The sequence below is a fragment of the Tribolium castaneum genome, chromosome 1 (genome assembly GCF_031307605.1).
Source record: "Tribolium castaneum strain GA2 chromosome 1, icTriCast1.1, whole genome shotgun sequence".
Taxonomy (NCBI): domain Eukaryota; kingdom Metazoa; phylum Arthropoda; class Insecta; order Coleoptera; family Tenebrionidae; genus Tribolium; species Tribolium castaneum.
Genome location: NC_087394.1, coordinates 18,644,611 through 18,670,802, shown reverse-complemented (window position 1 = coordinate 18,670,802; position 26,192 = coordinate 18,644,611). Strand labels below are relative to the sequence as shown.

At 26.7% G+C, this 26,192-nt stretch overlaps 1 long non-coding RNA gene across 1 annotated transcript; it reads left to right on the top strand.

Moving 5' to 3' along the window:
• The first annotated feature begins 7,772 nt into the window (after positions 1–7,772).
• On the top strand, positions 7,773–10,915 carry LOC135267202 (uncharacterized). The gene is made up of 4 exons (XR_010335559.1): positions 7,773–8,171; positions 8,240–8,521; positions 8,573–9,792; positions 10,789–10,915. It is a non-coding gene; the product is annotated as an uncharacterized LOC135267202 (long non-coding RNA).
• The last annotated feature ends 15,277 nt before the right edge of the window (positions 10,916–26,192 follow it).

The window sequence follows — 26,192 nt, the reverse complement described above, 5'->3', positions numbered from 1 at the left end:
ATCTCGAAAACAGTTACTCCTATCAATTTTTATCTGTTTACTAAAATTAAAGCTGATAAAATTTCCTACAAAATAGTTATTTGCATTTTTCATGTAGGACTAACCATAAGCAAGATATAAGTTTGAAAATAATCAATATTTAAAAAAAAAGTGCTTTAACAGAAAATGTCTTGTGATTTAAAATACACTTAATTTATTGGGTCCAATACATTATTAGAAGAAAAAGGAGGTGACTTAAAAGTCACAGAAGTCTTCAGAGTCGTTTTTAAATGCTGCATTTTCGTCTTCGTCTCAAACATTGAAAACTGAATTACATTTTTGTTTAGTTACTGTAACAGTTTTCACTTTGGTTTTTTGCTTATATCTCGAAAACAATTATTCCTATCAATTTTTATCTTTCTTTCAAAATTAAAGCTGATAAAATTTTCTACAAAATAGTTATTTGCATTTTTCTTGTAGGACCAACCATAAGCGAGTTATAGAGTTGGATATAAATAATATTTAACAAAAACTTGCTAAAAAATAAAATGTTTGAAAAACTAAAAAATAAAATTTCCTACAAAATAGTAATTTGCATTTTTCATGTAGGACTAACCATAAGCGAGATATAAGTTTAAAAATAATTAATATTTAAAAAAAAAGTGCTTTAACAGAAAATGTCTTGTGATTTAAAATACACTTAATTTATTGGGTCCAATACTTTATTAGAAGAAAAAGGAGGTGACATAAAAGTCACCAAAGTCTTGAGAGTCGTTCTTAGTCGTCATATCAATAACAATAACATTAATAATAATAATACTAATAGTACTAAATTTGCTTATATGCAAGCGCTTAATTAAGGTAACAGTTTCTTGCTTATATCTCGAAAACTTACATTTTTGTTCAATAACTGTAACAGTTTTTACTTTGGTTCTTTGCTTATATCTCGAAAACAATTATTCCTATCAATTTTTATCTTTCTTTCAAAATTAAAGCTGATAAAATTTCCTACAAAATAGTTATTTGCATTTCTTTTGTAAGACCAACCATAAGCGAGTTATAGAGTTGGATATAAATAATCTTTAACAAAAATTTGCTTTAAAATATAATGTTTGAAAAACCGAAATTAAACTAAATTAATTGAGTCTAACACTTTAGTATAGGAAAAAGGAGAAGACATAAAAGTCACCAAAGTCTTCAGAGTCGTTTTTAGTTGTCATATTAATAACAATAACATTAATAATAATAATAATGCTGCATTTTCGTCTTCGTCTCAAACATTGAAAACTGAATTACATTTTTGTTCAGTAACAGTTTCAGTTTTCTTATTGGTTTTTTGCTTATATCTCGAAAACAGTTACTCCTATCAATTTTTATCTTTCTTTCAAAATTAAAGCTGATAAAATTTTCTACAAAATAGTTATTTACATTTTTCTTGTAGGACCAACCATAAGCGAGTTATAGAGTTGGGTATAAATAATATTTAACAAAAACTTGCTTTAAAATAAAATGTTTGAAAAACTAAAATTAAACTAAATTAATTGTGTCTAACACTTTAGTAGAGGAAAAAGGAGAAGACATAAAGGTCACTAAAGGTTTCAGAGTCGTCTTTAGTTGTCATATTAATAACAATAACATTAATAATAATACTAATAGTACTAAATTTGCTTACATGCAAACGCTTAATTAAGGTAACAGTTTTTTGGTTTCTTGCTTATATCTTGAAAACAGTTACTTATATCAATTTTAATCTTTTTACTAAAATTAAAGCTGATAAAATTTTCTACAAAACAGTTATTTGCATTTTTCATGTAAGACTAAGCATAAGCGAGATATAAGTTTAAAAATTATTAATATTTAAAAAAAAAGTGCTTTAACAGAAAATGTTTTGTGATTTAAAATACACTTAATTTATTAGGTCCAATACTTTATTAGAAGAAAAAGGAGGTGACATATAAGTCACTGAAGTCTTCAGAGTCGATTTTAAATGCTGCATTTTCGTCTTCGTCTCAAACATTGAAAACTGAATTACATTTTTGTTCAGTAACAGTTACAGTTTTCTTATTGGTTTTTTGCTTATATCTCGAAAACAGTTACTCCTATCAATTTTTATCTTTCTTTTAAAATTAAAGCTGATAAAATTTCCTACAAAATAATTATATAAATAAAAACAAATATAATAAAAGGAGAAGACATAAATGTCACTAAAGGTTTCAGAGTCGTCTTTAGTCGTCATATTAATAACAATAACATTAATAATAATAATACTAATAGTACTAAATTTGCTTATATGCAATCGCTTAATTAAGGTAACAGTTTTTTGGTTTCTTGCTTATATCTCGAAAACAGTTACTCTTATCAATTTTTATCTTTTTACTAAAATTAAAGCTGATAAAATTTCCTACAAAATAGTTATTTGCATTTCTCATGTAGGACTAACCATAAGCGAGATATAAATTTGAAAATAATTAATATTTAAAAAAAAAGTGCTTTAACAGAAAATGTTTTGTGATTTAAACTACACTTAATTTATTAGGTCCAATACTTTATTAGAAGAAAAAAGAGGTGACATATAAGTCACTGAAGTCTTCAGAGTCGATTTTAAATGCTGCATTTTCGAATTCATCTCAAACATTGAAAACTGAATTACATTTTTGTTCAGTAACAGTTACAGTTTTCTTATTGGTTTTTTGCTTATATCTCGAAAACAGTTACTCCTATCAATTTTTATCTTTCTTTTAAAATTAAAGCTGATAAAATTTCCTACAAAATAATTATATAAATAAAAATAAATATAATAAAAGGAGAAGACATAAATGTCATTAAAGGTTTCAGAGTCGTCTTTAGTCGTCATATTAATAACAATAACATTTGTTAAATATTATTTATATCTAACTCTATAACTCGCTTATGGTTGGTCTTACAAGAAAAATGCAAATAACTATTTTGTAGGAAATTTTATCAGCTTTAATTTTGAAAAAAAGATAAAAATTGATAGGAGGAACTGTTTTAGAGATATAAGCAAAAAACCAATAAGAAAACTGTAACTGTTACTGAACAAAAATGTAATTCAGTTTTCAATGTTTGAGACGAAGACGAAAATGCAGCGTTATTATTATTATTAATGTTATTCTTATTAATATGACGACTACAAACAACTCTGAAGACTTTGGTGACTTTTATGTCTTCTCCTTTTTCCTATACTAAAGTGTTAGACTCAATTAATTTAGTTTAATTTCGGATTTTTAAACATTATATTTTAAAGCAAATTTTTGTTAAAGATTATTTATATCCAACTCTATAACTCGCTTATGGTTGGTCTTACAAAAGAAATGCAAATAGCATAAATATCGAATTACGTATCAGTTTAAGCAAATACAGCTTATTTTAAACGATTCCTTGCTATAAACAAGAAAAATTTTATCAAGCATATTGAAAACGTCTTATTCTCGAAAATAAGAGCAAATTATGTATCAGTTTTAACAAAAGCGGATTACTCTGTTTGATTCTATGCTTAGAGTAGAGTAAACTACTATAAAACGTAATGAAAACTCTATATTCAAGCTCAAAAGAACAAATTACGTTATAGTTTTGGCAAAAAAAAATATTTCGGACGATTACATACTTCGAAGTAAGCAAACTTTAATTGAACAAGTGCAAAAGCTAATACTTTGCTTTAAAATAACGATTTATGAGGTAATATGGTATTTTGCATCTGTCCTATAAAAGTTTACTCGTTTCGCTCCATTGAATCATTCGAAAGAAATTATTTTGACACAACAACAACGAAAATAATTTGTTTTTGTTTAAACTGTAACATAAATCGCTTTTATAAAACGAACTAAGACGTTTGGCATCTGTTTATTGAAAGTTTTCTCGTTTGGGGGCATAAAATCGTTTGAAATTATCAGTTCTGGTCAAAACTATAACGTAAATTATTTCTTTGTATCACTTTAAAGATTTGCGTTATAGTCTTGACGAGAACTGTTAATTTCAAACGATTCTATGCTTTGAAACCAGTATACTTTTACTGAACAGAGGCAAAACGTCTGATTTCGCCTTTAAAAAACGATGTATGTCACAGTTTGGATTAAAACCAATGATTTTCGTTTATTCATTGTTACAAACAAGAAACCTTACATCAAAGAAACTGAAAACCTCTTATTCAGGCCCAGAAAATCAAATTACGTTTCAGTCTAGACACAAATTGCTTATTTTAGACGATTCTTTCTTTTGAACACGAAAACTTACATTAAAAAGATTAAAAACGTCTTATTCTGGCTCAAAACTGCAAATTATGTATTACTTTGGATAAAAGCAGTTTATCCTGATTACTCCTTTGCTTAGAATAGAGCAAACTTGTATAAAACTTAATGAAAACTTTAAATTTCGTCTCAAAGAAATAATTTACGTTATAGTTTTGACCAGAACTGTTAATTTCAAACGATTTTATGCCCCCAAACGAGAAAACTTTCACTAAACAAATGCCAAACGTCTTAGTTCGTTTTATAAAAGCGACTTATGTAACAGTTTAAACAAAAACAAATTATTTTCGCTGTTGTTGTGTTAAAATAATTTATTTCGAATGATTCAATGGAGCGAAACGAGTAAACTTTTATAGGACAGATGCAAAATACCATATTACCACATAAATCGTTATTTTAAAGCAAAGTATTAGCTTTTGCACTTGTTCAATTAAAGTTTGCTTACTTCGAAGTATGTAATCGTCCGAAATATTTTTTTTTTGCCAAATCTATAACGTAATTTGTTCTTTTGAGCTTGAATATAGAGTTTTCATTACGTTTTATAGTAGTTTACTCTACTCTAAGCATAGAATCAAACAGAGTAATCCGCTTTTGTTAAAACTGATACATAATTTGCTCTTATTTTCGAGAATAAGACGTTTTCAATATGCTTGATAAAATTTTTCTTGTTTATAGCAAGGAATCGTTTAAAATAAGCTGTATTTGCTTAAACTGATACGTAATTCGATTTTTATGCATGGATACGAAGTTTTCAGTTTCTTTGACGTGAAATTTCTTGTTGCAAAAGGAAATACTTTGCTTTAAAACAACGCTTTATATGGTAATATGTGGTTTTGCATCTGCCCCATAAAAGTTCATTAGTTTCGAATGATAAATTCGTTTGAAATAAACAGTGCTGGTCAAAACTATAATGTAAATTATTTCTTTGAGACGAAATTTAAAGTTTTCATTAAGTTTTATACAAGTTTACTCTATTCTAAGTAAAGGAGTAGTCAGGATAAATTGCTTTTATCTAGAGTAATATATAATTTGCAGTTTTCAGCCAGAATAAGACGTTTTTAATCTTTTTAATGTAAGTTTTCGTGTTCAAGACAAAAGATCGTCTAAAATAAGCAGTTTTTGTCCAGACTGAAACGTAATTCGAATTTCTGTGCCTGAATAAGGGGTTTTCAGTTTCTTTGATGTAAGGTTTCTTGTTTGTAACAATGAATTAACAAAAATATTTGGTTTTTATCCAAACTGTGGCATGAATCAGCTTTAAGACTATAACGCAAATCTTTTGTTTTGTGCTAAAATAAGACGTTTTTAGTCAGTTTGATATAAGTTTTCTTGTTCAAAGCAAAATATTGTCGAAAATCAACCGTTTTTGTCTAAACTGATACAAAATTCGGTGGTTTGTGTCCGAATACAAAGTTTTCAGATTCTTTAATGTTAGGTTTGCTGCTTCTAACAAAGAATCAACGAAAATATTTTGTTTTAATACAAACTGCAATATAAAATGTCTTCATAGGACAAAACATGATGTTTGGCATCTGTTTAATAAAAATTTACTCGTTTGGAAGCATAGAATCATTTCAAATAAGCTATTCTCGTCGAAACTATAATGTAATTAGTATTTTGTGCTAGAATACAGCGTTTTTGTTAGATTTATTAACAATTTTGTCTATTTTAAGCAATGAAACGAATAGGATTAGCTGCCTTTATCTAAAGTGATACATAAATTTCTCTTTTATGCCAGATTAATACGTTTTTAGTCTGTTCGATGTAAGTTTTCTTGTTCAAAGCAAAAGATCGTCTAAAATAAGCCGTTTTTGTTTGAACTGATGAACAATTCAGACTGAGAGTCAACAAAAATAATTTATTTTAATCCAAACTGATACTTTTTCACTCTATAAAAGTCCTATAAGAGTCCGAGATACGCCGTTCTCGTCAAGTCTATAACGTAATTCGTTTTTTTGTGTCAGAATACGACGTTTTCTGTCTGTTTAATATAAGTTTTTAATAATAATAATAATAATAATAATAATAACAATAATAATAATAATAATAATAATAATAATAATAATAATAATAATAATAATAATAATAATAATAATAATAATAATAATAATAATAAAAATAATAATACTAATAATAGTAATAATAATAATAATAATAAAAATAATAATAGTAATAAAAGTAAGCTTAGTTTTCTAAGCAAAAATGAAGCTTATTTTGTGTTATATGAGCGTTTTCTCATTTCTATGCAAGAAATCATCTGTGATCTGTGTTTTTAGGCAAGAAATTGTCTAAAATTAATAACTCATTTTAAAACTGGTATAAAAACATTTACAATACAAAAGTTAATAATAATAATAATAATAATAATAATAATAATAATAATAATATAATAATAATAATAATAATAATAATAATAATAATAATAATAATAATAATAATAATAATAATAATAATAATAATAATAATAATAATAATAATAATAATAATAATAATAATAATAATAATAATAATAATAATAATGATAATAATACTTATAATAATGAATTTCTTTCTAAATTAAAGCTTAGTTTTTTTAAGCAAAAATGATGCTTATTATTATTATTATTATTATTATTATTATTATTATTAACATAGATTCTTTGCTGAGGTTAACACCTTTATAGCAAAATATCAAGAAATACGGTTTCGTGTTAAATAAAACACCATTGAATAATGAAAAATGAAATACAATTTTAATCTACAGTTAAATTAGTTAATTAATAAAGGTTAATGTTAATTATTGTAATGTGTCATATTGATTCTTGAAGGAAGAAACAGTAACAGCTGCAACAACGTTATCAGGCAAGCCATTCCATATATCAAATGCACGATTTGTCAAATAATTCTTTCTAACGGTAGTCTTAAATGGTTCTTTTTTCAGCTTATAAGAATGACCTCTAAGTCTGTCATGATATTGAATTTGCAAGAAATTGCGTGTTACTCCAGGAAATAAACCATGAGTAAACCGAAAAATTTGAATTGCATCTGCCCTGTTTTGACGAGCACGTAGATCTGGTATTTTGAGTATTTCAAGACGTTGTTCATATGAAACTTGTCTTAAACAGTGTGTCCATCTAGTTACCAGGTGCTGAGTTCTTTCCAGCAAATCAATATCCTTTAACAAATAAGGTCTCCAGACTGGAATGGCAAATTCCAAATGCGGCCTTATGTAAGTGATGTACACCTTTGAAATAAAACTGACTGAAGGATTTGGAAAAACATGCTTTAGCAAATAAAACATTTTACGCGCTCGACCCACTGATGCTAGACATTGCTCTGACCATCCTAACTTATCATTTACAATGACCCCTAGATCTTTGGTTGAGGTTTTTACACTCAGAAGTGTGCCATTTATATGGTAAAGGTACTTTGGGTTGTTGTGGCCACACTGAAGTACACAGCATTTTGCAATATTTAGTGGTATTTGCCACTTCTCGCTCCATTGGAAGATTAAATTAAGTTGGTCTTGCAAGTCCGTGACAATTGGGTTAGCAAATAACTTAATATCATCCGCATATGCTGAATAGCTGTCCAGTGAAAACAATAAATCTGCTGTATATAACAAGAATAAAATTGGTCCAAGAACTGATCCCTGTGGGACCCCACTTAATACTGGTTTAGAGTACGAAAATTTACCACAGACTTTTACACAATAGTTTCGATTTGATAGAAACGCTCGGATCCAATCAAGCAAATTTCCTGTTACACCATAGGACTCCAGTTTTGCTAACAAGAGATTGTGAGGGACTTTATCAAAGGCTTTACTAAAATCAAGGTAAATTATGTCTACAGGTTGGTTAGTGTCTAACATTTTTGTCCATAGATTTGTGCAGGATAGCAAATTTGTGACAACTGACCTACCTGGTAAAAAGCCGTGCTGATGCTCAGGTATTAAATTATTTTTTCTCATGTAAGTTAATAGTTCCTTGACTATAACTTTTTCCATAATTTTACAGCATGTCGACGTGAGACTTACAGGTCTATAGTTAGCAGGATCAAGTTTATCTCCTGACTTGTACAAAGGCGTGATTGTTGCTTGCAACCACTCGTAGGGCAAAGTGCCTTGTAAGAATGATTTTGTCATCATTTTGGCAAGTGGGCCCGACAACGAAGCAGCACAAGTTCTCAGGAGTTTGGGAGGTATCTGATCCGGACCTGGAGCTGTATTTAATTTAATGGCACAGAGTTGGCTTTTTACCAGATCCGGAGTAAAATTAATATAAGACAACCCACTAAATGTACTTGTAGGCATAAATGACGGTATATTATTATTAATGTTTAAATTATAGGTAGCAGCAAAACTGTCCGCTAAAGTGTTTGCAGTTTCTGTATGATCGGAGCAGAGTAGACCTGAAGCATTTCGTACTAAAGGGACCGACACACGACTAGAGATAAATTTACGTACATGGGAATAAAATAGTTTTGGTTTATTTAATATAGAATTTTCATAATTACACCTGGCTATTTGTAAATCAGATTTTAGTTGGTTAGAAAATCTTTTATAAGCAGAAAAATTATCTTCAGTAGGCTTCCTTTTAAATTTTTTCCATAATTTAGCTTTGTATTTTATTTTGTCAAGCATGTGTTGATTTATCCACGGTTTATCTTTTCTCAGTCGGTTTGTAAACAGTCTGGAATTTGTTGTAATGCAAGTTTGTAAAATCGATTTAAAATGTTTCCATTGTTCTTCCGCATTTAGTGAATCTAAACCATTCCAGTCGTAAGTCAAGAGACTTTCGTCTATGCGAGTGTAGTCAACAATTGATGTTGTTTTAATTCTTGCATTTGGCTCTGAATATATCATAATTTGTAACTCAATTTCGATTTTTGAATGATCAGATGTACCTACAGGATTCGAAACGTTTAAAGACGATACAAGGTTAACGTCAGACAAAATTACCAAATCAAGTAATGAAGGACGTTGTTGGGATCTAAATCGTGTAGGTTCAGTGACTATTTGTGACAAATTATTCTCCAAGAGCAATTCAGAAAATTGTTTTTCGATGATTGTTTGACCTGTTGTGTTTTTAGCAGACCAGTCTATACATGGAAAATTGAAATCTCCCATGATAATTAAGTTAGGATACTGATTAATAGTTGATTGTATGGTATTAAATAGATTTTTATCATTTTCGTGATTGTTAAAAGACGCTCCTGTTGGTGGTCTGTAAATACATGCTATAACAAAGGTTTGTTCATTTCCTTCAAATTTTAACCATAGAGAATCATAAGGTTTAACAGATATGCAAATTTGAGTAATTTTAAAAAATTTTGAAATTTTAATTTTATCTACATAAAAACACACACCGCCACCTTTTTGAGATAGGCGATCATCTCTGTAAATAGAGTAATTTTCAATGTGTACAGCATCATCAGAGATAGACGGATTAAGCCAAGTCTCCGTGAGTGCGATAATAGAAGGTCTAAATTCAGTTACTTCTAATAACAAATCATTAAATTTTGAAGATAAAGATGCGATATTCGTATACAGAAGAGCCATTGAACAAGGGTAAATATTTAGTTTTTTTGATGTGAAATAATTTTTGGTACGTGGTTAACGTATTTAATTGTCAAGTCCTTTTCGCCAACATCAAGTCTTCGCTTTAATTCATCACGCAAATTGTTTAAATGCTTTAGTTGACCCGGGGTTTTATCATCACTAATAGTAATGTGAGCAAATTGTGGGTGCTGCAGCAAAGACGATTTTTTCTTCAAGCATAGACGTGCCATTTGTTGAGTTTTAAATTGCAATTTTAATAAGCGAGGTTTATCACCGACGGTTTTTCCTACGCGAAAAACATTTTCCGGACCAATCACAAGTGATGGATCAATGACCTCGAGGACATCATTTACCACATCCACGTCTTGTTTATTAGCGACAGGTTTAACATTGTACATAATAACATTGCACGCACGAGCCGACCTGTTCACAGATTCGGCGATAATTTCTTCGCGGTTTATAGCTTGAGACGTAATGTTATTAATAATAAGAGATTCGAGTTTGCTAAGACGCTCATCAAATGATGTTTTTATGTCATTTACGAGTTTTTTAATTTCTGAAATTGCTGTGATAGTTACGTTGCATCTATTACAAAACAGTTTGATATTTGGAGAGCGAGACTGAGAAATAAAGGCGATTTCATTTTCGCTTATTTTGAGGCAACGACAGTGAATATTTAGCGAACAGCCGTCACACACCACGATAGGTGTATCACGACTTACGCTTTTAAAACAGTAGCAGCAATTAAATTCAGCCATTAAATTTAGTGATTTAAACTGAAATTAATGAAATTAATGTAGACAAAATTTGGACACCAGACGCTCACTCTGCGACAGAGCGATAAATACTAAATTTTCACTGCGCCGCGCCGCCGCGATACCAGCTGCTGCTGCTATAGAGGGGCGAGCGCTATCTTATACTGCCGCGATAAGATATAATTATGCGTATCTAATGACGGATATTAACGAATTAAACAAGAATAACTTACCGAAATCGCAAAAATAGTAATTTCCAGAGGAAACAACAACAACCACATACACCCAGATATCAAATTCAACAATCAACACCAAGAATCAACCACTGAAAATGAATCCCAAAGGCAAGAGCACGCAGAGACACGACTGCACTCTCATACGCATATACGTTTATTTATATACGTTTATTTTGTGTTATCTGAGCGTTTTCTCATTTCTATGCAAGAGATCATCTGTGATCTGTGTTTTTAGGCAAGAAATTGTCTAAAACTAATAATTCATTTTAAAACTGTTATAAAAACATTTACTATACAAAAGTTATAATCGGTTATTAATAATAATAATAATAATAATTATAATAATAATAATAATAATAATAATAATAATAATAATAATAATAATAATAATAATAATAAAAATAATAATAATAGTAGTAATAAAAGTAAGCTTAGTTTTCTAAGCAGAAATAAAGCTTATTTTGTGTTATATGAGCGTTTTCTCATTTCTATGCAAAAGATCATGTGTGATCAGTGTTTTTAGGCAATCTTAGCCATTTTATAGTTTTTAGGCAAGAAATTGGCTAAAATTAATCACTCATTTTAAAACTGGTATAAAAACAATACTATACAAAAGTTAAAATCGGTTTTTAATAATAATTATTATAATAATAATAATAATAATAATAATAATAATAATAATAATAATAATAATAATAATAATAATAATAATAACAATAATAATAATAATAATAATAATAATAGTAATAGTAACAAAAGTAATAATAATAATAATAATACTTTTAATAAGGAAAAATGGAGCTTATTTTGTGTGTTACATGAGCGTTTTCTCATTTCTCTGCAAAAGATCATGTGTGATGTGTGTTTTTAGGCAATCTAAACCATTTTATAGTTATTAATATTTAACAAAAATTTGCTTTAAAATAAAATGTTTGAAAAACTGAAATTAAACTAAATTAATTGTGTCTAACACTTTAGTAGAGGAAAAAGGAGGAGACATAAAAGTCACTAAAGTCTTCAGAGTCGTTTTTAAATGCTGCATTTTCGTCTTCCTCTCAAACATTGAAAACTGAATTACATTTTTATATCTCGAAAACAGTTACTCCTATCAAATTTTATCTTTCTTTCAATATTAAAGCTAATAAAATTTCCAACAAAATAGTTGTTTGCACCTCCTTTTTCTTCTAATTAAGTATCGGACCCAATAAATTAAGTGTATTTTAAATCACAAGACATTTTCTGTTAAAACACATTTTTTTTTAATTATTAATTATTTTCAAACTTATATCTCGCTTATGGTTTGTTCTACATAAAAAATGCAAATAACTATTTTGCAGGAAATTTTATCATCTTTAATTTTGGTGAAAAGTTAAAAATTGATAGGAGTAACTGTTTTCGAGATATAAGCAAGAAACCAAAAAACTATTATCTTAATGCAGCGTTTGCATATAAGCAAATTTAGTTCTATTAGTTTATTAATGTTATTGTTATTAATATGACGACTAAAGACGATTCTGAAACCTTTAAAGACTTTTATGTCTTCTCCTTTTTCCTCCACTAAAGTGTTAGACACAATTAATTTAGTTTAATTTCAGTTTTTCAAACATTTTATTTTAAAGCAAATTTTTGTTAAAAATTATTTATATTCATCTCTATAACTCGCTTATGCTTGGTCCTACAAGAAAAATGCAAATAATTACTTTGTTGGAAATTTTATCAGCTTTAATTTTGAAAGAAAGATAAAATTTGATAGGTGTAACTGTTTTCGAGATATAAGCTAGAAACCAAAAAACTGTTACATTAATTAAGCGCTTGCATATAAGCAAATTTAATACTATTAGTATTATTATTATTAATGTTATTGTTATTAATATGACGACTAAAAACGACTCTGAAGACTTTAGTGACTTTTATGTCTTCTCCTTTTTCCTCTACTAAAGTGTTAGACACAATTAATTTGGTTTAATTTTAGTTTTTCAAACATTTTATTTTAAAGAAAATTTTTGTTAAAGATTATTTATATCCAACTCTATAACTCGCTTATGGTTGGTCCTACAAAAAAATGCAAATAACTATTTTGTAGGAAATGTTATCAGCTTTAATTTTGAAAAAAAGATAAAAATTGATAGAAGTAACTGTTTTCGAGATATAAGCAAGAAACCAATAAGAAAACTGTAACTGTTACTGAACAAAAATGGAATTCAGTTTTCAATATTTGAGACGAAGACGAAAATGCAGCATTATTATTATTATTAATGTTATTGTTATTAATATGACGACTAAAAACGACTCTGAAGTCTTTGGTGACTTTTATGTCTTCTCCTTTTCCTATACTAAAGTGTTAGACTCAAATAATTTAGTTTAATTTCGGTTTTTCAAACATTATATTTTAAAGCAAATTTTTGTTAAAGATTATTTATATCCAACTCTATAACTCGCTTATGGTTGGTCTTACAAAAAAAATGCAAATAACTATTTTGTAGGAAATTTTATCAGCTTTAATTTTGAAAAAAAGATAAAAATTGATAGGAGTAATTGTTTTCGAGATATAAGCAAAAAACCAAAGTAAAAACTGTTACAGTTACTGAACAAAAATGTAAGTTTTTGAGATATAAGCAAGAAACTGTTACCTTAATTAAGCGCTTGCATATAAGCAAATTTAGTACTATTAGTATTATTATTATTAATGTTATTGTTATTGATATGACGACTAAGAACGACTCTCAAAACTTTGGTGACTTTTATGTCACCTCCTTTTTTTTCTAATAAAGTATTGAACCCAATAAATTAAGTGTATTTTAAATCACAAGACATTTTCTGTAAAACACTTTTTTTTAAATATTAATTATTTTTAAACTTATATCTCGCTTATGGTTAGTCCTACATAAAAAATGCAAATTACTATTTTGTAGGAAATTTTATCAGCTTTAATTTTGAAAGAAAAATAAAAATTGATAGGAATAATAGTTTTCGAGATATAAGCAAAAAACCAAAGTGAAAACTGTTACAGTTACTAAACAAAAATGTAATTCAGTTTTCAATGTTTGAGACGAAGACGAAAATGCAGCATTTAAAAACGACTCTGAAGACTTCTGTGACTTTTAAGTCACCTCCTTTTTCTTCTAATAATGTATTGGACCCAATAAATTAAGTGTATTTTAAATCACAAGACATTTTCTGTTAAAGCACTTTTTTTTAAATATTGATTATTTTCAAACTTATATCTCGCTTACGGTTAGTCCTACATGAAAAATGCAAATAACTATTTTGTAGGAAATTTTATCAGCTTTAATTTTAGTAAACAGATAAAAATTGATAGGAGTAACTGTTTTCGAGATATAAGCAAGAAACCAAAAAACTGTTACCTTAATAAAGCGCTTGCATATAAGCAAATTTAGTACTATTAGTATTATTATTATTAATGTTATTGTTATTAATATGACGACTAAAAACGACTCTGAAGACTTTGGTGACTTTTATGTCTTCTCCTTTTTCCTATACTAAAGTGTTAGACACAATTAATTTAGTTTAATTTCAGTATTTCAAACATTTTATTTTAAAGCAAATTTTTGTTAAATATTATTTATATCTATCTCTATAACTCGCTTATGCTTGGTCCTACAAGAAAAATACAAATAACTATTTTGTAGGAAATTTTATCAGCTTTAATTTTAGTAAAAAGATAAAAATTGATAGGAGTAACTGTTTTCGAGATATAAGCAAGAAACCAATAAACTGTTACCTTAATAAAGCGCCTGCATATAAGCAAATTTAGTACTATTAGTATTATTATTATTAATGTTATTGTTATTAATATGACGACTAAAAACAACTCTCAAAACTTTGGTGACTTTTATGTCTTCTCCTTTTTCCTCAACTAAAGTGTTAGTCTTAATTAATTTAGTTTAATTTCGGTTTTTCAAACATTTTATTTTAAAGCAAATTTTTGTTAAAGATTATTTATATCCAACTCTATAACTCGCTTATGGTTGGTCCTACAAAAAAAATGCCAATAACTATTTTGTAGGAAATTTTATCAGCTTTGATTTTGAAAGAAAGATAAAAATTAATAGGAGTAACTGTTTTCGAGATATAAGCAAAAAACCAATAAGAAAACTGTAACTGTTACTAAACAAAAATGTAATTCAGAATTCAATGTTTGAGACAAAGACGAAAATGCAGCATTTAAAATCGACTCTGAAGACTTCAGTGACTTTTATGTCACCTCCTTTTTCTTCTAATAAAGTATTGGACCCATTAAATTAAGTGTATTTTAAATCACAAAACATTTTCTGTTAAAGCACTTTTTTTTAATATTAATTATTTTCAAACTTATATCTCGCTTATTGTTAGTCCTACATGAAAAATGCAAATAACTATTTTGTAGGAAATTTTATCAGCTTTAATTTTGAAAGAAAAATAAAAATTGATAGGAATAATAGTTTTCGAGATATAAGCAAAAAACCAAAGTGAAAACTGTTACAGTTACTAAACAAAAATGTAATTCAGTTTTCAATGTTTGAGACGAAGACGAAAATGCAGCATTTAAAAACGACTCTGAAGACTTCTGTGACTTTTAAGTCACCTCCTTTTTCTTCTAATAATGTATTGGACCCAATAAATTAAGTGTATTTTAAATCACAAGACATTTTCTGTTAAAGCACTTTTTTTTTAAATATTGATTATTTTCAAACTTATATCTCGCTTAAGGTTAGTCCTACATGAAAAATGCAAATAACTATTTTGTAAGAAATTTTATCAGCGTTAATTTTAGTAAACAGATAAAAATTGATAGGAGTAACTGTTTTCGAGATATAAGCAAGAAACCAAAAAACTGTTACCTTAATAAAGCGCTTGCATATAAGCAAATTTAGTACTATTAGTATTATTATTATTAATGTTATTGTTATTAATATGACGACTAAAAACGACTCTGAAGACTTTGGTGACTTTTATGTCTTCTCCTTTTTCCTATACTAAAGTGTTAGACACAATTAATTTAGTTTAATTTCAGTATTTCAAACATTTTATTTTAAAGCAAATTTTTGTAAAAGATTATTTATATCCAACTCTATAACTCGCTTATGGTTGGTCCTACAAAAAAAATGCCAATAACTATTTTGTAGGAAATTTTATCAGCTTTGATTTTGAAAAAAAGACAAAAATTGATAGGAGTAATTGTTTTCGAGATATAAGCAAAAAACCAAAGTAAAAACTGTTACAGTTACTGAACAAAAATGTAATTCAGTTTTCAATGTTTGAGACGAAGACGAAAATGCAACATTTAAAAACGACTCTGAAGATTTCAGTGACTTTTATGTCACCTCCTTTTTCTTCTAATAAAGTATTGGACCCATTAAATTAAGTGTATTTTAAATCACAAGACATTTTCTGTTAAAGCACTTTTTTTTTTAAATATTAATTATTTTCAAACTTATATCTCGCTTATAGTTAGTCCTACATGAAAAATGCAAATAACTATTTTGTAGGAAATTTTATCAGCTTTAATTTTGAAAGAGAGATAAAAATTGATAGGAGTAATTGTTTTCGAGATATAAGCAAAAAACCAAAGTAAAAACTGTTACAGTTACTGAACAAAAATGTAATTCAGTTTTCAATGTTTGAGACGAAGACGAAAATGCAGCATTTAAAAACGACTCTGAAGACTTCAGCGACTTTTATGTCACCTCCTTTTTCTTCTAATAAAGTATTGGACCCAATAAATTAAGTGTATTTTAAATCACAAGACATTTTCTGTTAAAGCACTTTTTTTTTAAATATTAATAATTTTTAAACTTATATCTCGCTTATGGTTAGTCTTACATGAAAAATGCAAATAACTATTTTGTAGAAAATTTTATCGGCTTTAATTTTAGTAAAAAGATAAAAATTGATATAAGTAACTGTTTTCCAGATATAAGCAAGAAACCAAAAAACTGTTACCCTAATTAAGCGTTTGCATGTAAGCAAATTTAGTACTATTAGTATTATTATTAATGTTATTGTTATTAATATGACGACAAAAGACGACTCTGAAACCTTTAGTGACCTTTATGTCTTCTCCTTTTTCCTCTACTAAAGTGTTAGACACAATTAATATAGTTTAATTTTAGTTTTTCAAACATTTTATTTTAAAGCAAGTTTTTGTTAAATATTATTTATATCCAACTCTATAACTCGCTTATGGTTGGTCCTACAAGAAAAATGCAAATAACTATTTTGTAGGAAATTTTATCAGCTTTAATTTTGAAAGAAAGATAAAAATTGATAGGAGTAACTGTTTTCGAGATATAAGCAAAAAACCAATAAGAAAACTGTAACTGTTACTGAACAAAAATGTAATTCAGTTTTCAATGTTTGAGACGAAGACGAAAATGCAGCATTATTATTATTATTAATGTTATTGTTATTAATATGACGACTAAAAACGACTTTGAAGACTTTGGTGACTTTTATGTCTTCTCCTTTTTCCTATACTAAAGTGTTAGACTCAATTTAATTTCGGTTTTTCAAACATTATATTTTAAAGCAAATTTTTGTTAAAGATTATTTATATCCAACTCTATAACTCGCTTATGGTTGGTCTTACAAAAGAAATGCAAATAACTATTTTGTAGGAAATTTTATCAGCTTTAATTTTGAAAGATAAAAATTGATAGGAGTAATTGTTTTCGAGATATAAGCAAAAAACCAAAGTAAAAACTGTTACAGTTACTGAACAAAAATGAAAGTTTTCGAGATATAAGCAAGAAACTGTTACCTTAATTAAGCGCTTGCATATAAGCAAATTTAGTACTATTAGTATTATTATTATTATTAATGTTATTGTTATTGATATGACGACTAAGAACGACTCTCAAGACTTTGGTGACTTTTATGTCACCTCATTTTTCTTCTAATAAAGTATTGGACCCAATAAATTAAGTGTATTTTAAATCACAAGACATTTTCTGTTAAAGCACTTTTTTTTTAAATATTAATTATTTTTAAACTTATATCTCGCTTATGGTTAGTCCTACATGAAAAATGCAAATTACTATTTTGTAGGAAATTTTATCAGCTTTAATTTTAGTAAAAAGATAAAAATTGATAGGAGTAACTGTTTTCGAGATATAAGCAAGAAACCAAAAAACTGTTACCTTAATTAAGCGCTTGCATATAAGCAAATTTAGTACTAAAAACAAGTCTGAAGACTTTGGTGATTTTTATGTCTTCTCCTTTTTCCTCTACTAAAGTGTTGGACCCAATTAATTTAGTTTAATATCAGTTTTTCAAACATTTTATTTTAAAGCAAATTTTTGTTAAAGATTATTTATATCCAACTCTATAACTCGCTTATGGTTGGTCCTACAAAAAAATGGAAATAACTATTTTGTAGGAAATTTTATCAGCTTTAATTTTGAAAAAAAGGTAAAAATTGATAGGAGTAACTGTTTTCGAGATATAAGCAAGAAACCAAAAAACTGTTACCTTAATAAAGCGCTTGAATATAAGCAAATTTAGTACTATTAGTATTATTATTATTAATGTTATTGTTATTAATATGACGACTAAAGACGACTCTGAAACATTTAGTGACTTTTATGTCTTCTCCTTTTTCCTATACTAAAGTGTTAGACCCAATTAATTTAGGTTAATTTCGGTTTTTCAAACATTTTATTTTAAAGCAAATTTTTGTTAAAGATTATTTATATCCAACTCTATAACTCGCTTATGGTTGGTCTTACAAAAGAAATGCAAATAACTATTTTGTAGGAAATTTTATCAGCTTTAATTTTGAAAGAAAGATAAAAATTGATAGGAGTAATTGTTTTCGAGATATAAGCAAAAAACCAAAGTGAAAACTGTTACAGTTACTGAACAAAAATATAATTCAGTTTTCAATGTTTGAGACGAAGACGAAAATGCAGCATTTAAAAACGACTCTGAAGACTTCAGTGACTTTTATGTCACCTCCTTTTTCTTCTAATAGAGTATTGGTCCCAATAAATTAAGTGTATTTTAAATCACAAGACATTTTCTGTTAAAGCACTTTTTTTTTAAATATTAATTATTTTCAAACTTCTATCTCGCTTATGGTTAGTCCTACATAAAAAATGCAAATAACTATTTTGTAGGAAATTTTATCAGCTTTAATTTTAGTAAAAAGATAAAAATTGATAGGAGTAACTGTTTTCGAGATATAAGCAAGAAACTGTTACCTTAATTAAGCGCTTGCATATAAGCAAATTTAGTAATATTAGTATTATTATTATTAATGTTATTGTTATTAATAGGGCGACTAAAGACGACTCTGAAACATTTAGTGACTTTTATGTGTTTTCCTTTTTCCTCTACTAAAGTGTTAGACACAATTAATTTAGTTTAATTCCGGTTTTTCAAGCATTTTATTTTAAAGCAAATTTTTGTTAAATATTATTTATATCCAACTCTATAACTCGTTTATGCTTGGTCCTACAAGAAAAATGTAAATAACTATTTTGTTGGAAATTTTATCAGCTTTAATTTTGAAAGAAAGGCAAAATTTGATAGGAGTAACTGTTTTCGAGATATAAGCAAAAAACCAATAAGAAAACTGTAACTGTTACTGAACAAAAATGTAACTCAGTTTTCAATGTTTGAGACGAAGACAAAAGTGCAGCATTTAAAAACGACTCTGAAAACGTCAGTGACTTTTATGTCACCTCCTTTTTCTTCTAATAAAGTATTGGACCCAATAAATTAAGTGTATTTTAAATCACAAGACATTTTCTGTTAAAGCACTTTTTTTTTAAATAATAATTATTTTCAAACTTATATCTCGCTTATGGTTAGTCCTACATGAAAAATGCAAATAACTATTTTGTAGGAAATTTTATCAGCTTTAATTTTAGTAAAAAGATAAAAATTGATAGGAGTAACTGTTTTCGAGATATAATCAAGAAACCAAAAAACTGTTACCTTAATTAAGCGTTTGCATATAAGCAAATTTAGTATTATTAGTATTATTATTATTAATGTTATTGTTATTAATATGACGATTAAAAACGACTCTTAAATAAATGCTACATTTTTGTCTTCGTCTCAAACATTGAAAACTGAGTTACATTTTTGTTCAGTAACAGTTACAGTTTTCTTATTGGTTTTTTGCTTATATCTCGAAAACAGTTACTCCTATCAAATTTTATCTTTCTTTCAAAATTAAAGCTGATAAAATTTCCAACAAAATAGTTATTAACATTTTTCTTGTAGGACCAAGCATAAACGAGTTATAGAGTTGGATATAAATAATATTTAACAAAAATTTGCTTTAAAATAAAATGCTTGAAAAACCGGAATTAAACTAAATTAATTGTGTCTAACACTTTAGTAGAGAAAAAAGGAGAAGACATAAAAGTCACTAAATGTTTCAGTGTCGTCTTTAGTCGTCCTATTAATAACAATAACATTAATAATAATAATACTAATATTACTAAATTTGCATATATGCAAGCGCTTAATTAAGGTAACAGTTTCTTGCTTATATCTCGAAAACAGTTACTCCTATCAATTTTTATCTTTTCACTAAAATTAAAGCTGATAAAATTTCCTACAAAATAGTTATTTGCATTTTTTATGTAGGACTAACCATAAGCGAGATAGAAGTTTGAAAATAATTAATATTTAAAAAAAAAGTGCTTTAACAGAAAATGTTTTGTGATTTAAAATACACTTAATTTATTGGGACCAATACTCTATTAGAAGAAAAAGGAGGTGACATAAAAGTCACTGAAGTCTTCAGAGTCGTTTTTAAATGCTGCATTTTCGTCTTCGTCTCAAACATTGAAAACTGAATTACATTTTTGTTCAGTAACTGTAACAGTTTTCACTTTGGTTTTTTGCTTATATCTCGAAAACAATTACTCCTATCAATTTTTATCTTTCTTTCAAAATTAAAGCTGATAAAATTTCCTACAAAATAGTTATTTGCATTTCTTTTGTAAGACCAACCATAAGCGAGTTATAGAGTTGGATATAAATAATCTTTAACAAAAATTTGCTTTAAAATAAAATGTTTGAAAAACCGAAATTAAACTAAATTAATTGGGTCTAACACTTTAGTATAGGAAAAAGGAGAAGACATAAAATTCACTAAATGTTTCAGAGTCGTCCTTAGTCGTCATATTAATAACAATAACATTAATAATAATAATACTAATAGTACTAAATTTGCTTATATGCAAGCGCTTTATTAAGGTAACAGTTTTTTGGTTTCTTGCTTATATCTCGAAAACAGTTACTCGTATCAATTTTTATCTTTTTTTCAAAATTAAAGCTGATAAAATTTCCTACAAAATAGTTATTTCCATTTTTTTGTTGGACCAACCATAAGCGAGTTATAGAGTTGGATATAAATAATCTTTAACAAAAATTTGCTTTAAAATAAAATGTTTGAAAAACCGATATTAAACTAAATTAATTGGGTCTAACACTTTAGTAGAGGAAAAAGGAAAAGACATAAAAATCACCAAAGTCTTCAGAGTTGTTTTTAGTACTAAATTTGCTTATATGCAAGCGCTTAATTAAGGTAACAGTTTTTTGGTTTCTTGCTTATATCTCGAAAACTGTTACTCCTATCAATTTTTATCTTTTTACTAAAATTAAAGCTGATAAAATTTCCTACAAAATAGTAATTTGCATTTTTCATGTAGGACTAACCATAAGCGAGATATAAGTTTGAAAATAATTAATATTTAAAAAAAAAGTGCTTTAACAGAAAATGTCTTGTGATTTAAAATACACTTAATTTAATGGGTCCAATACTTTATTAGAAGAAAAAGGAGGTGACATAAAAGTCACTGAAGTCTTCAGAGTCGATTTTAAATGCTGCATTTTCGTCTTTGTCTCAAACATTGAATACTGAATTACATTTTTGTTTAGTAACAGTTACAGTTTTCTTATTGGTTTTTTGCTTATATCTCGAAAACAGTTACTCCTATCAATTTTTATCTTTCTTTCAAAATCAAAGCTGATAAAATTTCCTACAAAATAGTTATTGGCATTTTTTTTGTAGGACCAACCATAAGCGAGTTATAGAGTTGGATATAAATAATCTTTAACAAAAATTTGCTTTAAAATAAAATGTTTGAAAAACCGAAATTAAACTAAATTAATTAAGACTAACACTTTAGTATAGGAAAAAGGAGAAGACATAAAAGTCACCAAAGTCTTCAGAGTCGTTTTTAGTCGTCATATTAATAACAATAACATTAATAATAATAATACTAATATTACTAAATTTGCTTATATGCAAGCGCTTTATTAAGGTAACAGTTTTTTGGTTTCTTGCTTATATCTCGAAAACAGTTACTCCTATCAATTTTTATCTGTTTACTAAAATTAAAGCTGATAAAATTTCCTACAAAATAGTTATTTGCATTTTTCATGTAGGACTAACCATAAGCAAGATATAAGTTTGAAAATAATCAATATTTAAAAAAAAAGTGCTTTAACAGAAAATGTCTTGTGATTTAAAATACACTTAATTTATTGGGTCCAATACATTATTAGAAGAAAAAGGAGGTGACTTAAAAGTCACAGAAGTCTTCAGAGTCGTTTTTAAATGCTGCATTTTCGTCTTCGTCTCAAACATTGAAAACTGAATTACATTTTTGTTTAGTTACTGTAACAGTTTTCACTTTGGTTTTTTGCTTATATCTCGAAAACAATTATTCCTATCAATTTTTATCTTTCTTTCAAAATTAAAGCTGATAAAATTTCCTACAAAATAGTTATTTGCATTTTTCTTGTAGGACCAACCATAAGCGAGTTATAGAGTTGGATATAAATAATATTTAACAAAAACTTGCTTTAAAATAAAATGTTTGAAAAACTAAAAAATAAAATTTCCTACAAAATAGTAATTTGCATTTTTCATGTAGGACTAACCATAAGCGAGATATAAGTTTTAAAATAATTAATATTTAAAAAAAAAGTGCTTTCACAGAAAATGTCTTGTGATTTAAAATACACTTAATTTATTGGGTCCAATACTTTATTAGAAGAAAAAGGAGGTGACATAAAAGTCACCAAAGTCTTGAGAGTCGTTCTTAGTCGTCATATCAATAACAATAACATTAATAATAATAATACTAATAGTACTAAATTTGCTTATATGCAAGCGCTTAATTAAGGTAACAGTTTCTTGCTTATATCTCGAAAACTTACATTTTTGTTCAATAACTGTAACAGTTTTTACTTTGGTTTTTTGCTTATATCTCGAAAACAATTATTCCTATCAATTTTTATCTTTCTTTCAAAATTAAAGCTGATAAAATTTCCTACAAAATAGTTATTGGCATTTTTTTTGTAAGACCAACCATAAGCGAGTTATAGAGTTGGATATAAATAATCTTTAACAAAAATTTGCTTTAAAATATAATGTTTGAAAAACCGAAATTAAACTAAATTAATTGAGTCTAACACTTTAGTATAGGAAAAAGGAGAAGACATAAAAGTCACCAAAGTCTTCAGAGTCGTTTTTAGTTGTCATATTAATAACAATAACATTAATAATAATACTAATAGTACTAAATTTGCTTACATGCAAACGCTTAATTAAGGTAACAGTTTTTTGGTTTCTTGCTTATATCTGGAAAACAGTTACTTATATCAATTTTAATCTTTTTACTAAAATTAAAGCTGATAAAATTTTCTACAAAATAGTTATTTGCATTTTTCATGTAAGACTAAGCATAAGCGAGATATAAGTTTAAAAATTATTAATATTTAAAAAAAAAGTGCTTTAACAGAAAATGTTTTGTGATTTAAAATACACTTAATTTATTAGGTCCAATACTTTATTAGAAGAAAATGGAGGTGACATATAAGTCACTGAAGTCTTCAGAGTCGATTTTAAATGCTGCATTTTCGTCTTCCTCTCAAACATTGAAAACTGAATTACATTTTTGTTCAGTAACAGTTACAGTTTTCTTATTGGTTTTTTGCTTATATCTCGAAAACAGTTACTCCTATCAATTTTTATCTTTCTTTTAAAATTAAAGCTGATAAAATTTCCTACAAAATAATTATATAAATAAAAACAAATATAATAAAAGGAGAAGACATAAATGTCACTAAATGTTTCAAAGTCGTCTTTAGTCGTCATATTCATAACAATAACATTAATAATAATAATACTAATAGTACTAAATTTGCTTATATGCAATCGCTTAATTAAGGTAACAGTTTTTTGGTTTCTTGCTTATATCTCGAAAACAGTTACTCTTATCAATTTTTATCTTTTTACTAAAATTAAAGCTGATAAAATTTCCTACAAAATAGTTATTTGCATTTCTCATGTAGGACTAACCATAAGCGAGATATAAGTTTGAAAATAATTAATATTTAAAAAAAAAGTGCTTTAACAGAAAATGTTTTGTGATTTAAAATACACTTAATTTATTAGGTCCAAAACTTTATTAGAAGAAAAAGGAGGTGACATATAAGTCACTGAAGTCTTCAGAGTCGATTTTAAATGCTGCATTTTCGAATTCGTCTCAAACATTGAAAACTGAATTACATTTTTGTACAGTAACAGTTACAGTTTTCTTATTGGTTTTTTGCTTATATCTCGAAAACAGTTACTCCTATCAATTTTTATCTTTCTTTTAAAATTAAAGCTGATAAAATTTCCTACAAAATAATTATATAAATAAAAATAAATATAATAAAAGGAGAAGACATAAATGTCATTAAAGGTTTCAGAGTCGTTTTTAGTCGTCATATTAATAACAATAACATTTGTTAAATATTATTTATATCTAACTCTATAACTCGCTTATGGTTGGTCTTACAAAGAAATGCAAATAACTATTTTGTAGGAAATTTTATCAGCTTTAATTTTGAAAGAAAGATAACAATTGATAGGAGTAACTGTTTTCGAGATATAAGCAAAAAACCAATAAGAATACTGTAACTGTTACTGAACAAAAATGTAATTCAATTTTCAATGTTTGAGACGAAGACGAAAATGCAGCATTTAAAAACGACTCTGAAGACTTCAGCGACTTTTATGTCACCTCCTTTTTCTTCTAATAAAGTATTGGACCCAATAAATTAAGTGTATTTTAAATCACAAGACATTTTCTGTTAAAGCACTTTTTTTTAAATATTAATAATTTTTAAACTTATATCTCGCTTATGGTTAGTCTTACATGAAAAATGCAATTAACTATTTTGTAGGAAATTTTATCAGCTTTAATTTTAAAAGAAAGATAAAAATTGATAGAAGTAACTGTTTTCGAGATATAAGCAAAAAACCAATAAGAAAACTGTAACTGTTACTGAACAAAAATGTAATTCAGTTTTCAATGTTTGAGACGAAGACGAAAATGCAGCATTTAAAATCGACTCTGAAGACTTCAGTGACTTATATGTCACCTCCTTTTTCTTCTAATAAAGTATTGGACCTAATAAATTAAGTGTATTTTAAATCACAAAACATTTCCTGTTAAAGCACTTTTTTTTTTAAATATTAATTATTTTCAAACTTATATCTCGCTTATGGTTAGTCCTACATGAGAAATGCAAATAACTATTTTGTAGGAAATTTTATCAGCTTTAATTTTGAAAGAAAGATAAAAATTGATAGGAGTAATTGTTTTCGAGATATAAGCAAAGAACCAAAGTAAAAACTGTTACAGTTACTGAACAAAAATGTAATTCAGTTTTCAATGTTTGAGAGGAAGACGAAAATGCAGCATTTAAAAACGACTCTGAAGACTTTAGTGACTTTTATGTCTCCTCCTTTTTCCTCTACTAAAGTGTTAGACACAATTAATTTAGTTTAATTTCACTTTATCAAACATTTTATTTTAAAGCAAATTTTTGTTAAATATTAAAAACTATAAAATGGTTTAGATTGCCTAAAAACACACATCACACATGATCTTTTGCATAGAAATGAGAAAACGCTCATGTAACACGCAAAATAAGCTCCATTTTTCCTTATTAAAAGTATTATTATTATTATTATTACTTTTGTTACTATTACTATTATTATTATTATTATTATTATTGTTATTATTATTATTATTAACTTTTGTATAGTAAATGATTTTATACCAATTTTATAATGAGTTATTAATTTTAGACAATTTCTTGCCTAAAAACACAGATCACAGATGATTTCTTGCATAGAAATGAGAAAACACTCATATAACACACAAAATAAGCTTCATTTTTGCTTAGAAAACTAAGCTTACTTTTATTACTATTATTATTATTTTTATTATTATTATTGTTATTATTATTATTATTATTATTATTATTATTATTATTATTATTATTATTATTATTATTATTATTATTATTATTATTATAATTATTATTATTAAAAACCGATTTTAACTTTTGTATAGTATTGTTTTTATACCAGTTTTAAAATGAGTGATTAATT